The sequence below is a fragment of the Arachis hypogaea genome, chromosome 16 (genome assembly GCF_003086295.3).
Source record: "Arachis hypogaea cultivar Tifrunner chromosome 16, arahy.Tifrunner.gnm2.J5K5, whole genome shotgun sequence".
In the NCBI taxonomy this organism is placed as follows: domain Eukaryota; kingdom Viridiplantae; phylum Streptophyta; class Magnoliopsida; order Fabales; family Fabaceae; genus Arachis; species Arachis hypogaea.
The window spans coordinates 27,596,702-27,612,912 of record NC_092051.1 but is presented as its reverse complement, the minus strand read 5'-3'; the positions used below and the strand labels follow the sequence as shown (position 1 = coordinate 27,612,912).

Sequence of the window (16,211 nt, the reverse complement as noted above, 5' to 3'; positions counted from 1 at the left end):
GAAGAAAAATATGGTGGATACTGCTGTGTGCCAGAGCTAGAACCACCGCCAGCCAATGCAGGCCCAGCCGCTTGAACCTCGTCCCCGCTATCGTCCTCAATCGTTTCGGGCTCAACGTCGTCCTCATCAGGATCACCCAATTCTCCGTCTCCGACGCCAACCGGTGGAACGCCCTGTAAAGCGTTTGCCATAACATCAAAGGATCCTACCTCGTCGCGGACGCCGTCATTCAAATCAACAGCAAATGACGGAGAGGCGACAAGTTGGGCCGCTGGCTCGTAAACTGGGACGGAGGAAGAAGCCACAGCAGCCATCGAACTGGAGCCAGCTGCCGTGGCTACATTGGCGGTATTCCGGTTCGAACCCCCTGAGCTGGATACCACATCAACCAGCTTTGCCAGCAACTCTGGTGTGCGGACCTCCGGAAACTGTCTCCGACAAAGAAACATGACTTGGAGGTCCTCATCACTACCAATCGTCAGACAATCATACTTCACCGTATCGTGCAGGATCGTGACTGGAATGCGATAGAAAAACTTCTTAATCCGCTTCGCACCTTCCAGGCCAAGTTTCATCAGCACAGCTCTAACCAAGTCATCATAGCTTGTCGTTCGATTCACCACAATATAGAGAGGATTCTTATCTGTGAACTTCACTCCGGACCGAGTTTTCCTCTTGATGGATCCTTTATGGTGTACCAAAACAGCAAAACTCTCCTCCTCACTAGCCATCTTACGTTCTCTAATGAGAGCAATTCACGTTTACAGCGTTTATATAGAGCTCTGATTCGTACTAATTCGAACTAACCTGGTTCGAACCATGATACACGTAATTCGAACCAGGGTGGTTCGAATTACTACAATCAACCTCTCTATGGTTCGAACCAGGTTGGTTCGAATCAAGAAAGCATGTAATTCGAACCAGCCTGGTTCGAATTACTACAACCAAGCTCTCTCCCCATAATTCGAACCAACTAGGTTCGAGTTACATGCTTTCTTGGTTCGAACCTATCCGGTTCGAATTATTCAAAATTTTCCAATACTAGTTCGAACCAACTTGGTTCGAATTACTAGCTAATACAGTTCGAACCTTGGTGGTTCGATTTATATAAAAATGCCTCTTGGCTTATTGCTGAAACAAATTTCTGTTTGGCGTATTTTGGTTAAACTTTTCTGCATGTGGCTTAATATGGTTTTTTGCCCTATTTTTAATGAATAATAATTAGTAATGATAAATATTTTATTTAATATAAAGATCTAATTATAACTTTTAAACCCTAAATATTTAATTAAAAGTATGATAATTATAAACTAACAAAATAATTAAATTTATTTTATATTAAAAAATAAATTAATAATCTTACTCGTAAAGATTCAAAATGTTAACTAATATGTCTATAAATAAATAAAATTAATTTTGTTTTACAAAAGATTATTTTCATGTGATAAAAATAATCATACTTTAATTTTATGTATTTGTTAATTTTTAATATTTTAAATTTTTATAAATAAAAATATTTTTTATTTTTATAGATATAAAATTAGTTTTACATGTATGAATATTTTAATTTTTTAAATTTTTAATAAAAATAATAATTTACTCTATCAATAATTTTTTTTCTTTTATATTTGACTTTTCTTTTTATTAATCTTTAATTTAAGCGGTTTTAGGTGAAATTTGAATCTTTTTTTTCCAAAATTTAAGAAGAATGTAACAAGACCAAGGTGTTTATCAAGTGATTAAATTTAAAAAAAAAATGCTACATAACAAAAAATAGATATTTTATATATATTTATATAACTTTGATGAGTATTGTATGTTCTAATATTTATTCTATATGAGTGGTGATTCAATAGCTATTTTTTGTGTGTGTATAACATAGAAAAAGAATTTTTTAAGATACTATAGAAAAATGATTCTCGTTTGTTTAATTATTATGTTGATTTTTAATTTATAATTTAACTAAAATCTTAATTAAATCTTATAGTTTATAAATTTATAATTGAGTCTCTATCTCAAATAAAAAATTTTAATTAAATCATTGCTGACATTTTTTGTTAAAAAGTACGAAATACGTAAGATAAATTCCAAAATATTTTGTAAGCAAATAATTGAAATTATTCTCAAAATCTAATTAGGAATTTCTAAACTGTGAAAGTATAAATAAAAATTTAGTAAAATTATTTAAACTAGCTATGTAATAAAACCATTTTATATCAATTTATCATTATAAAATGATTTTAAAATATATATAATTAAAAAGTATATAACTAGTTTATCAATTCGTGAAAGTAAAAAATGTATACTTGGTTAAAAAAATTACCTGTTTGCAACTCATGCTTGTGGTCAAAACTCAAAAGTGTTTCTCTTTCTTTTATTTATTTTTTATTCTTAAAAAGTCTATTAAATTGCATGCAAAAATAATGTTAAATTTAGTTTCTAAATTTTTACACGTAAATTTTTTATCGTGATATATTAATTCTTTCGTCATACAAAAACATAATTCACTGTTGAAAGATTTTAGCACCAAATTAAGGAATCATTCAATTTCATACACTAAATTAATTGAGCTGTTTGGATGGTTTGTACTTGTTGGTCGAGTTAATATCAAAGAAAGGTTGAATAGACTAGGCGTTATTATTCATAGTGATAGTATATGTGTACTATGTAAGAAGGAGGTAGAATCTGCTCAGCATTTATTTATTTTATGTGAATTAACATGGCAGGTGTAGTGTAATTGGTTGAGGTCTTTTGGTGAAGATTGGGCTATTCCTGAAACCATAAAAGAACTGTTTGAGAGTTGGATTGGTATGCACAGACAAAAACAAGAGTAGAAGAAGTGACTGACTGAGTTCTTTGCAGTGATTTGAAACATCTGGTTAGAACGTAATGCTAAGATTTTCGATAATAAAAAATCAGGTGTTGATATCATACAAAGGAGGACCTTTCTGAGCTACGCAGCATGAACTGGCAGTGATCCTTTTGGTTGTTAATGGCAATGTCAGAATCATAAATTTTTTTTGTAGTACTTATTGTTTGGTTTCTTTGCTCTACTCTACTGTGTTAAGCTTTCTTTGATTAAAAAAAAAATTTTGTTGGTGAAAATTTAGATAGCAAATTCAATATTATCTTATTTTAAGCATGGTTTAAGCTCTACTTTTCTCTCTGTAAACTATAAAAAGTAACAACGTTACGTAAGATTATGATTTTGTTGACTCATAGGTTATTTGATCAATTTAAAAATATTTTTAATATTATTCTTTTTATACTATCTTCATTAATTGTAGTACATCTAATATGTGTCCATATATGTAAGGAGTTCCTAATTTAATCAGGATAAAATACTATATTTAAGTCAAATTTTAATATTTTAAACGTCTCATTTTTATCTTATAAATGATATAGATGTGTTAGGTTTTTCTCTCCTTTGTGAGACCCAAGTCCAACATTTTGAGAGTGTCTCTTGCACCCATTGTGCCACAACCCTAGTTCAGATTTTTGGAGGTCATTGAGAGTAAGAGAGAGTAGCCACCAAGTGAGAGAGAAGGGGAAAAACAGAATTCCCGTTTTTGCCCAAAGCAGTAAATTTCAAATGTCAGTTTCTCAGTTGTTCACCGTTGGATCGACTTGAAATTTAAACTGCATGTTTTTATCATCTTGTTATTCTTTCTGGTCGGTGGAGATGTTGATTGGAGATTTGCAATGAGAGAAATTGGCTTCGCAAGAGAGAAATTAGGTTTTCCGTTTTTACACATAGCAGCAATTTTGGAACGGCAGTTTCTCATTCTTTCACCGTTGGATCGACGTGAAATTTAAACTGTAGATTCTTCACATCTTTTTCTTCATTCTGGACGGTGAAGATTTTAATTGGAGGTTTGCAGAGGGAGAAATTGGCTTCGACAGTAGCTCTGTTTTTGGGTATATTTCATCTTCTTGCTTTTCATTTGTGAGCTTTGGTGCTTTGATGTTTTGGCTGGTTATATGCACATTTTTGTGCTTTGTTTGAGACTCTCTTGTACCTCATTTGATTATAGTGGAGCTATTTCATTGGTCTGGACGACTCGTGGTTTTTACCTCTCACATTGAGAGGGTTTTCCACGTTAAAATCTCGGTGTGTTCTTATTATTGCTTTACTTGCTATATTTGCTTGTTATAGTTGCTGCCATATTGTGTTGTGAGTGCTTCCATATTGTTCTTGTGTTGGACATTTGTGTCGTTTCGCTGCTAGGCTCTTTCATACTGGCATCAGAGCTTGTTGGTATTTTTCTGGGCTTGTGAGTTTGTGAACAATGGAAGCTAATACTAATACTAGTAGGATGATCACTCTTAATGGTCCTAATTATGATTTGTGGAAGTCAAAAATGGAAGATTTGCTTTATGTCAAGAATTTTCATCCACCAGTTTTTGGTACAGAGAAGCCTAATGATAAATCTGATGATGATTGGACTTTGTTGCATAGACAAGTTTGTGGATATATTAGGCAGTGGGTTGACGATAATGTGTTGAACCATATTATTGGAGAGACACATGCTCGGACCCTTTGGATTAAGCTTGAACAGTTGTATGCTCGAAAAACTGGGAATAACAAGATGTTTTTGATCAAGCAGTTGTTGGCTTTGAAGTATACAGATGGGACATCAATGACAGATCACTTGAATAATTTCCAAGGAATTATGAATCAGTTATCTTCCATGGGTATCAAGTTTGATGAAGAGGTTCAAGGATTGTTACTTCTTGGCTCCTTACCAGACTCGTGGGAAATTCTCAGAATGTCATTGTCTAATTCTGCTCCTGATGGTGTAATCTCTATGGATCTTGCCAAGAGCAGTGTTTTGAATGAAGAGATGAGAAAAAAGTCACAAGGTACATCGACTACACATTCAGATGTTCTTGTTTCTGAGTTTAGGGGGAGAAGCAAAAGTCGAGGTCCTAAAGGTAAAGATCAAAGCAGAAGCAAGTCTCGAGGAAAGTATAAGAATATTGAGTGTCATCATTGTGGTCAAAAGGGACATGTGAAGAAATTTTGTTGGCAGCTAAAGAAGGAGAAAGCCAAGGCAAGTAAAGACAAGAGCACAAATAAAGATGATGGTAGCAAGGAAGACAAAGTTAATGTAACTCATGATGATTTTCTTGTTGTTGAGGAGTTTGAATCTGTTAACCTTGTTGATAATAGCACTAGTTGGGTGATTGATAGCGGTGCTTCTATTCATGTTACATCTAGGAGGGATTTGTTTACGTCCTATACTCCTGGTGATTTTGGTGATGTAAAAATGGCTCATCAAGGTGTTGCAAAATGTGCCGGTGTTGGACAGGTTTGCTTGGAAACCTCCAACGGTACCAAGTTGACTTTGAAGCATGTGAAGCATGTTCCAGATATTCGGTTGAACTTACTTTCTGTTGGTAAGTTGTGTGATGAAGACTTGGATAGCTCATTCTCTCGTGATAGTTGGAAGCTCACCAAGGGTTCCATGGTTGTTGCTAGAGGTACTCGACACTCTACTCTTTATTTAACTCAAGCAAAGATTGTGAAAGATGTTGTCAATGCTGCTGAGTTTGTTGATGAAACTGATTTATGGCATAAGAGATTATGTCATATGAGTGAGAAGGGCATGAATATGTTATCCAAGAGGAATCTTTTATCTGGTTGTAAGGTTACTTTGCAAAAGTGCAACTATTGCTTTGCTGGGAAACAAAACAGGGTTTCTTTCAAGAGCCACCCACCTTCAAGGAAGTCAGAGATACTTGACTTGGTGCATTCTGATGTATGTGGGCCGATGAAGACAAGAACACTTGGAGGGTCTATCTATTTTGTAACCTTTATTGATGATCATTCTAGAAAATTATGGGTTTACACTTTGAAGACCAAAGATCAAGTTTTGAATGTGTTCAAGCAATTTCAAGCTTCTGTTGAAAGAGAAACTGGGAAGAAGTTGAAATGCATTCGTACTGACAATGGTGGTGAGTACTCAGGTCCATTTGATGCTTATTGTAAAGAGCATGGTATAAGACATCAGAAGACTCCTCCGAAGACTCCTCAGTTGAATGGCTTGGCTGAAAGGATGAACAGAACATTGGTTGAAAGAGTTAGGTGCTTATTGTCACAGTCTGGATTGGCAAAATCCTTTTGGGGTGAAGCATTGAGCACTGTTGTTCATGTCTTGAACCGAACACCATGTGTTCCCTTGCAATTTGAAGTGCCAGAGAAGGTATGGTCAGGTAAAGATGTTTCTTATGATCATTTAAGAGTCTTTGGATGTAAAGCTTTTGTTCATATTCCTAAAAATGAGAGATCTAAGCTTGATGTAAAGACTAGGCAATGTATTTTTATTGGCTATGGCATGGATGAGTTTGGTTACAGGTTTTATGATCCTGTTAACAAAAAGGTGATTTGGAGTAAAGATGTTGTCTTTGTTGAAGACCAAACATTGAAGGATGTTGATAATGCTGAGAAGCCAATGGTTCAGCCTAGTGATGATTTTTCTGACTTGGATATTACTCCCTCTATGCCTATGGTAGAAGATGGTAGAGTTGAAGTTCAAAATAATGAGCATGATACAAGTGCAGGTGAAGATGGAACAGTTGATCCAATACTTGATGAAGTTGGTGATGATGATCAAGATGAAGAACCAGCTTTAGAAATTCCTGCAAATGCACTTAGAAGGTCTACAAGAGAGAGAAAGCCTTCGTCAAGGTATTCTCCGCATGAGTTTGTTTTGTTGACTGATGGGGGAGAACCTGAATGCTTTGGAGAGGCTGTTGAAGATGAAAGCAAAGCTCAATGGCTTGAAGCTATGCAAGAAGAAATGAAGTCCTTGCTTGAGAATGATACCTATGAGTTGGTGAAGCTACCGAAGGGTATGCGAGTTTTGAAGAACAAATGGGTATTCAGAATCAAGAATGAAGAACACAATTCTAAGCCTCGGTATAAGGCTAGATTGGTTGTTAGAGGCTTCAGCCAGAGAAAAGGTGTTGATTATGAGGAGATTTTTTCTCCTGTTGTGAGGATGTCATCCATTCGTGCTGTGCTTGGATTAGCAGCGTCTCTTGATTTGGAGATTGAGCAAATGGATGTGAAGACAGCTTTTCTTCATGGTGATTTAGACAAGGAGATTTACATGGAGCAACCGGAGGGCTTTGTTGTTAAAGGAAAGGAAGATTTTGTGTGCAAGCTTAAGAAGAGTCTTTATGGGTTGAAGCAAGCTCCAAGACAGTGGTACAAGAAGTTTGAATCTGTTATGGGGAAGCATGGTTACCGTAAGACAACTTCAGATCATTGTGTATTTGTGCAAAATTTTTCTGATGATGATTTTATCATTCTTTTGCTTTATGTGGATGATATTTTGATTGTGGGCAAGAATGCTTTGAGGATTAATGAGTTGAAGAAACAGTTGAGTAAGTTCTTTGCTATGAAGGACTTGGGTCCTGCCAAACAAATTTTGGGCATGACTATTACTCGTTATAGAGATTCCAAGAAGCTTTATTTGTCACAGGAGAAGTACATAAAGAAGGTGCTTCAAAGGTTTGGCATGAATGATGCCAAATGTGTTGCTAGTTCTTTTGCTCCTCATTTTAAGTTGAGTACCAAGCAGTGTCCAACCACTGATGAGGAGAAACAAGCAATGGATGAAATTCCTTATGCCTCAGCTGTTGGAAGCTTGATGTATGCTATGGTATGTACTAGACCAGACATTGCTCATGCAGTTGGTACTGTGAGTCGTTTTCTCTCTAATCCAGGTAAAGAACATTGGAATGCTGTTAAATGGATTATGAGATATCTCAAAGGTACAACTAACTTGAGTTTGAGTTTTGGTGGTGAGAAACCTTTGCTAGTTGGCTTTACTGATGCAGACATGGAAGGAGATATTGATTCTCGAAAGTATACTTCAGGTTATTTGGTCAAGTTTGCAGGGGGAGCTATTTCATGGCAGTCAAGGCTACAAAAGTGTGTTGCACTTTCTACCACAGAGGCAGAGTTTATTGCAGCAACTGAAGCATGTAAAGAGTTGTTGTGGATGAAGAAGTTTCTTGCAGCACTTGGTTTCAAGCAAGACCGTTATGTGTTGTTGTGTGATAGCCAAAGTGCTATTCATCTTGCCAAGAATTCTACTTTTCATCCGAGATCTAAACATATTGATGTTAGGTATCACTGGATACGGGATGTGTTAGATTCAAAGTTGTTGGAACTTGAGAAAGTTCACACTGATGACAATGGTACTGATATGATGACAAAAGCATTGTCAAGAGAAAAGTTTGAAACATGTTGTTTGATCGCCGGAATGGCGAGAGCCTCCACCTAGTCGAGAAGGGGGAGATTTGTTGGGTTTTTCTCTCCTTTGTGAGGCCCAAGTCCAATATTTTGAGGGTGTCTCTTGTACCCATTGTGCCACAACCCTAGTTCAGATTTTTGGAGGTCATTGAGAGTAAGAGAGAGTAGCCACCAAGTGAGAGAGAAGGGGAAAAACAGAATTCCCGTTTTTGCCCAAAGCAGTAAATTTCAAATGTCAGTTTCTCAGTTGTTCACCGTTGGATCGGCTTGAAATTTAAACTGCATGTTCTTATCATCTTGTTCTTCATTCTGGTCGGTGGAGATGTTGATTGGGGATTTGTAGTGAGAGAAATTGGCTTCGCAAGAGAGAAATTAGGTTTTCCATTTTTACACAGAGTAGCAATTTTGGAACGGCAGTTTCTCATTCTTTCACCGTTGGATCGACGTGAAATTTAAACTGTAGATTCTTCACATCTTGTTCTTTATTCTGGACGGTGGAGATTTTAATTGGAGGTCTGAAGAGGGAGAAATTGGCTTCGACAGTAGCTCTATTTTTGGGTATATTTCATCTTCTTGCTTTTCATTTGTGAGCTTTGGTGCTTTGATGTTTTGGCTGGTTATATGCACATTTTTGTGCTTTGTTTGAGACTCTCTTGTACCTCATTTGATTATAGTGGAGCTATTTCATTGGTCTGGACGACTCGTGGTTTTTACCTCTCACATTGAGAGGGTTTTCCACGTTAAAATCTCGGTGTGTTCTTATTATTGCTTTACTTGCTATATTTACTTGTTATAGTTGCTGCCATATTGTGTTGTGAGTGCTTCCATATTGTTCTTGTGTTGGACATTTGTGTCGTTTCGTTGCTAGGCTCTTTCAAGATGTTAATAATATTATTAGTTAAATTATATATTTTTCTATGTGTTAAAAAAATAACTAAAACCCTTTTGTGATATTTCTTTTTTTTATTTTTTTTGTTCAAAATTCTAAATCCTAACAATTAATCATCAATGTTTAAAAATTAAAGAAAAAATTTTTATATTAGTGATCGTTAGTAGATCAATTTTACTTACATACTGAAATTAAATACTATTGGTTCATTATTTGTGTTAAATTTAATAGTCGAACAATATTGAACCCGCTTAAAATTTTTTTGGGATTAAAATAAGATATTTAAAATTTTTTTAGACGAAATAAGACACTTAAAATATTAAAAATCAAATTAAAATTCGATATAAACATTAAGAAACAAAATAATACTTTAGCTTTTAAACAATTATTGTTTATTACACCAGGTGTATATTCTAAAAAAACTCAATTTACTTTATTACACTCACATGTATTTAATTTAATAGTTAGTAATTAAATTAGTTACTATTACAACTAGTTAGTGAGATGTTCCTTTTATATAAGTATGTATTTTTTTATATTCTTAATATTCATTCTCAGTTGAATAATTCATTTTCCATCACCAAAGTTTCTGAACTAATATGATATCAAATGAAATTAACTAACATCTCCTTTTATTTCTTTCTCATTGATTCGTCATCTTTTTTTTGGAGACACTACATTACAGATTGTCTCACATTTCTGAAACCTTTCATCGAACATGTTGCATGCATTCTTCTACTTCTCACTTCGATCTCTACTTCTACTTTCTTCTTTCAATCCTATCTTGAACTCATCACACAACAGAGCTCACGCACTACAACTATGGCAGATCCATTCTTTCTCTCCGAGATAGATCAACTAAGCTTGATTTTAGTTACACAATAACTCAGAAAAAATAATCACTTATGGAGCCGGACTATGAAGAAGGCTCTCAATGCAAAGAGAAAACTCGATTTCATCAAAGGCACAATTCCTAGACCTAATCCTGCGCTAAATTCAGAACAATTTGAGAAGGAGGCAATTTAGATAAATACACATAAAATGTCTTTTTTTAAAAATGTTTTCATGTTGTGTTTTAATTGGTTTCTGTATAATTTATTCGGTATTTCTCATCACATATTATTAAATTCCTCAAAAGATTTTCTTTCCATAAACAATAAAAAATATTTAATTTGGACTAAAACAAAAAAGATAATAAATTAACTATTAGATTTTTTTAAAAGATTATTTACATAAAAAAAATATATCATATTCATCAAAATATATATATATATATATATATATATATATATATATATATATATAAAATAAACTCTTAAAATTTTTATAAATAAAAAAATAATTAATTTATATTCGTACAATATATAAAATAATTACTATATTATTATTATATTATATATTAAGATTCACTAATTTAAATTTTCTTTTTATTTTTAATATAAGCATTAGAAATAAATAAAATTTTTATAACTAAATGTAGTGTAACAAAATGTAACACCCTACCATACTTAATCTTATGCTTAAGTCATAAGACTGAGTTAGTAAGGTATTACGACCTCTAAGAATAGTAATATATATATAATAATAGAGAAAAGATACTTAACTAGGAGCCTTGAAAAACAGGTAAAACAAAATCGCAAAACAAAAAGCGCAACGCTCAGGAAAGGATTACTTGCGTGCTAAGAAACCTAATAGGAACATGATAAAGTTAAGCAAAAGAATAAAGGAAAGCCAAGGAAACAGCATAACTAGCCCCTGACTTAGCCTGCGAAGCTAAGGCTGGCCAGAGGATATATATATATATACATATGAACATACATAGGTATCCCAAAATATACCAAAATACCAAAATAAACTCCTATCTCTTCCTCAACCTCTAAGAGGAGCAGCATACATAAGTTACTTGGAGAGTAAGCTAAATACATATATACATATATACAAATAGAAAACCAAAATACACCCAAGGACTACTTCGCTTCCTAAGATCCAGACGCCTAGCGAGGAGCCTCTCGACCTGCATCTGAAAAACAACAATACAATATGAAATGAGAACCAGAGGTTCTCAGCATGGTAAAAGTGCCACGCGCATAAGAAATACGGTCCTGAGAATGCCATAGGCAGTCCTAGAACTCTGTTATACAATTATCCAACTTAATTACTAAACAGAAGCTATAACAGGGGTAGGTATTCTAAATCTACCTAACTTACTCAATTTCAATCCTAATCTAACACCAAACCATTTCTCCTTTTCCTCCATCCCTCCATCATCCACAATACAACAGAAACAAGCAACCAAACAAGGTCACGCACAAGTAATAAGAAGATAGTACAAATAGCAAGTATAACAGATAGCAGGTGATATATATCAATTAGGCAAACCCAGGAAATGCATAGCAATCAAAACAAACAAATGCATATGATGTATGCCTGTCCTATGGCTGATGGGGCCCATCTGTCGGTTATCCAGCCAACCCGACAAGTCCGAAAACCTTAGACTGTCCCCCGTCGCGCATCCCAAGAGTCTATGCATAGAGTTCACATTCAATCATCATATAAATCACTCAATGGGGGTTATCCATACCCGGGAATTTATACGTGCCCGGTCACCCTTACGACGTAGGGTTAACAGAGTATCGAGAATCAACCTGGAACACGTGGTGGTGAGCCACGGTTTTTACCCAGGGAAACTCGTATCTCAGATATCATCATTCATAAGCCATTTCATAGTCATAATCATTATTTAATCATTCATCAAGCCATGGCATGTTAACTCCTTTTATAAACAACCTCCCTTTCACATTTTTCATCATCATTCCCTTATAATTCATCTTAATTATCCTTTCTGGGTCCTGACCAAACTATTTATCAAACTCTTCTCAACCTTATTAATATCGAATAATCTTAAAATCAACCCAACTCTAATATCAAATCAATCACATCACACGAAGATTAAACTTTAACTTCTCGAACCCATGACTATCACTAAGACATCCTCGACACTCTATTTCCTTTTCTGTTCTTAATATAACAAATGAACTCGGAATTGCACGAACTTTATGTCCAGGCGTTCATCTTGAAATAAGCTTTCTAAAAAACTAAAGATCATAATTTTCTGATTTTTCTAGCCTTAGGAATAAAGGAAAAACCGTGACTGTTCTGCAGTGCATAAAACCAGAAAAACAGCAGCAACATGTGATATTCAAAATTCAATATAAAATTCAAGTTAAATCCAATGAATTTAAAAATTAATGTAGTTAAACTTCACTTATCCAGGTTTCTTTCTCAATTAGTTTTGAGTTAATATCATTTTTAATGAAGACGTTACATTACCTGGAAGTTAAGTAAAAATGAGTCAAAATCTGTTTTTGAAACCAACAAGCTTAGTACCTTTCAATTTGAATAACTTTTATTACAAAACTCCAATTAAGCTAAATTTTGATTTGGAAACTCCTAGCTCATCCAAAAACAACTGTGTCTTGGTTGCAACCCAATTGCTATTCAATTCTAAGAGTTACAAGTATTGAAAGTTGATGCATAGCTTGCTGAAATCTGTTTCTTTTCAGTTTTGACCACCAATATTAAAAAATTCGCAACTCCCAATCCTCAACTTTTAAAATTCTGAAGTTTTAGAGAAATAAAGCAAGTTAATCAAATTTTATAACAAAATTAGTTTCGCTCCAAAACTCAACTCGTAGAAGTCGTAGCAAGACAAACAAGTTGCTGCCCTGTTTAACCTTTTCTGCTGCAGGACAGATTTAACAACTTAACTTTAAAAATTTGCCATAAATTGTATATTTAACAAAAAGGTTCCAAATTTTCCAGTTTAGTTCCTTATATTCCCAAGTTTAGCCCAGACTTGGTCTCATGCAATTCTAATCATTACATAATTAGTTACAGCATATGCAATACCACCACAACACAACTCTACATCCTTATTAACAAACACCAATCCTAATCCATCATAAATAAATATAAGAGCACACCATTAATAACTTCCACATCTCATAATTCCAATATATAAATCCACCAACAAATCTATCCCAACAACATTACAAGGCTAATCATTAAATACAACAAACAATTCAACTTATCCTATGGTTCCTCTAACCTAAGTTTTCACAACACCGTAAATATTAAACGTGCGAAACTTAAACCATACCTTGGCCGATCACTTAATTCACCCAAGGCAGCCTCTCAACACAAAATCACAGCCCCTCCAAGCTCAATCAAACAGCCCCAAAGTAAGCCTTGTCACCAACAAAGCTCCAAGTAATCCAAATTCAAGTCCAATGCATAAACACCCTCTTAAACTACACCTAATACACATATATATGTTCCAATTCAGTTTTCTATTACCAAAAATAAGATTGAGCTAGGGTTAGGGTGTTCTTACCATACCCATATGCTCAATAGCTTGAGCCCACAAGTTCCGGAAGCTAACTTGAACCTAGAACATAGAAATTGGACAAGATTCACCATAGGTTTCCAAGTTTACCAAAGAAAGAGGGATAGGGATTCTGAACTTAATAGGAGGCTTACCAGTGAAATTGTTCGGATAGAAAGGTAGAGCTCGACGCGCTGAGCGCGTGGCCGCGAACGGTGCGGCGATCGGAGCCCGGACGGAAGAGTTATGGTGGATCAAAGGAGGTTAAGGGTTTGGGGGCTCTTCTTCCTCCCCAAATCTGTTTTGCTGCGTTGCATGCAAATGGGGGAAGAAGGAGCTGCTGTCTTCTTTAAGTGTTTGGGTCCGGTTGGACCCACGGGCTCGGTTCAGGCTCCGGTTCAACCGGTTTGGTCCTCCCGGTTCGATTTTGGGCCAAATTTTCAAAATTGGTATCAAAATTCTCGTTTTGATGAGCTCTATCCTATTTTGATACTAGTTTTGCATTTTTAATTTTCCTATTTAAAATTCGATTTATTGACTAATTATTTTCCGATTCTAGCGGGGTTTACACAAAATATATATAATATTAATTAGTTCTTAAAAAATTTTAAAAAATAGTTTCTTTCATTTTATTAAAAAAACTATTTATTAAAATAGACAAATTAATTATTTTCTTCTCATATACAGTTTTTTTAAGACATAAAAGTAATTAATTAGGACATTGGTTAAGATAATTAAAGTTACTATTTCATTAAATTTTTAATTTAAAGAAAAATCCTAGTTAATTTTGGTATAGAAATTTCAAATTTGAAAACATTGATAAAAATTATGTTGAATTTTGATTTATTTGATTCTCATTTAAATTAATCACTACATAAGTTAAAGTTCTATTTTGAAGTTATATTCGAGCTTTAATGTGATTTTTAAAGTTTCAATTTACTTAGTTTGATTTTTTTAACTTAGGTATCCGTGACTTATATTAGGGTTTTAAGTGTTTAGTTGAAAAAAAAAGTAAGAAAAATTTCAATTGCTACATCAAACAGTCGCTAGAATGTATAAAGTAACAGTCGTTAGTCCATCTCAGCATGTCGTTAACGATTTTGTGAGACAGTGACAAAAATAAGATTAGGAACCAATGTGAGTCATAACTATTAAGTTGGGAGACTAAATTGAGTAAATCGAAATTTTTGAAATTAGATTGAAACATAGTTGTTACTTGTTAGAACCGAACCAGTGATCGAACCGGTCAAGCTACTGGTTCACTGGTTTATTGATTCAACCGATAAATCACTGGTTGAACCGATAAAACCGGTCTCACGTAAATATAAAATATAAAATAGTTAAAAACTTAAAATTAAAATTTGAAATACATATCTTCACTAACATTTTATGAAGAATCAAGTCTCAACTTCTAAAAATAACTAATATAAAAAAATTATAAAATTTTAATACTACAATAGTATCTTATTTTGACACAATAAAAAATAATTAATTCACAAAGCCTATCATCTAACTATAATATCAGTAGATTTTAACACTAACATCAAAACAAATAACCTTAATCACAATACTAGGAATAAAATAGATCAAGTAAATTAATAAATTTTTAGTGAAATTTATATTTATATTAATAATGGTATATAATTAAAATATAATTAATTTTAAAAATAGAAAAAAATAAAAATTAAATTAAATTAGATATTTATGTATACTATATAATTAGTATTTGTCAAATATATTACTTAGAATTGCAATGGCTAAGTGGCAAGTAAAGGATATTTTTGCTCCAAGGTTCTTGGTTCGAGACCTTGTGGAGACATTTTAAAAATTTTTTCAAGCAGACCAGTTCGGTTAGACCGATTCTTACCGGTTCACACCAGTTTTATTCCTTAAACGGTCTAAGGACTAGTTTTTCGGTCGAACCAGCCGATCCAGTTCGGTTTTTACAACTATGGATTCAAATACGAACATAATTTCAGAGACCAATAGGTATTATCTCTTTGTTGACCATTAAGTTGTTTTAATGGTAATTAGGATCTAATAATGGTTTATAATAAAAGAAGCATTCTTTTGCAACAATGAACCTATAGTAGTAGTTAGGGGTGTTCATAGATTAGATCATATCCATATAAATCCACAGTATTTATCCGTATCTGATCTGTAATTTGAGGATGATCTGATCTGTAAGATGATCGGATTGGATCGAATTGGATCCACACTCTAATCAGATAGAAGTAAATATGTTTACAAAAGTAAAAAAAAAATTATTGACTTTTTTAAATAAAATTTTTAAATATTTTTTATTTTATGGATATATTTGATATCTGATCCAAACATAAAAGTGCGAATATCGAATTTGATATAATGAGTTTAGTGCGGATTGGATCGAAATTTCAGCCATATCCCATCTGTAAACACCCCTAGCAATAATAACTAAAAAATTATAATGATTATATTTTTAACTAAGAGGAAGTGCCAAAAAAAAGTACTAAATACAAGAACATTTAATCAAATATTAAAAGAAAATTTTACTTTAAAACAGTTGAACTTTTTTTGCTCATATATATATATATATATAATGTAATAATAATAATAATATGATAATTGTTTTATATATCACACAAATATAAACGTTTTTTTTTCTATGATCTTAAGAAAGATTTTGTAAGTCT

The 16,211-nt window shown here is 33.5% G+C and overlaps 1 long non-coding RNA gene across 1 annotated transcript; it reads right to left on the bottom strand.

Annotated features, from left to right (window-relative positions):
• Nucleotides 1-10,893: 10,893 nt before the first annotated feature.
• LOC140179940 (uncharacterized) lies at nucleotides 10,894-13,865 on the bottom strand. Its single transcript, XR_011874137.1, has 4 exons — nucleotides 13,695-13,865; nucleotides 13,549-13,602; nucleotides 13,315-13,471; nucleotides 10,894-11,175 (listed from the first exon to the last, which is right to left on the bottom strand). It is a non-coding gene; the product is annotated as an uncharacterized lncRNA (long non-coding RNA).
• Nucleotides 13,866-16,211: the final 2,346 nt, after the last annotated feature.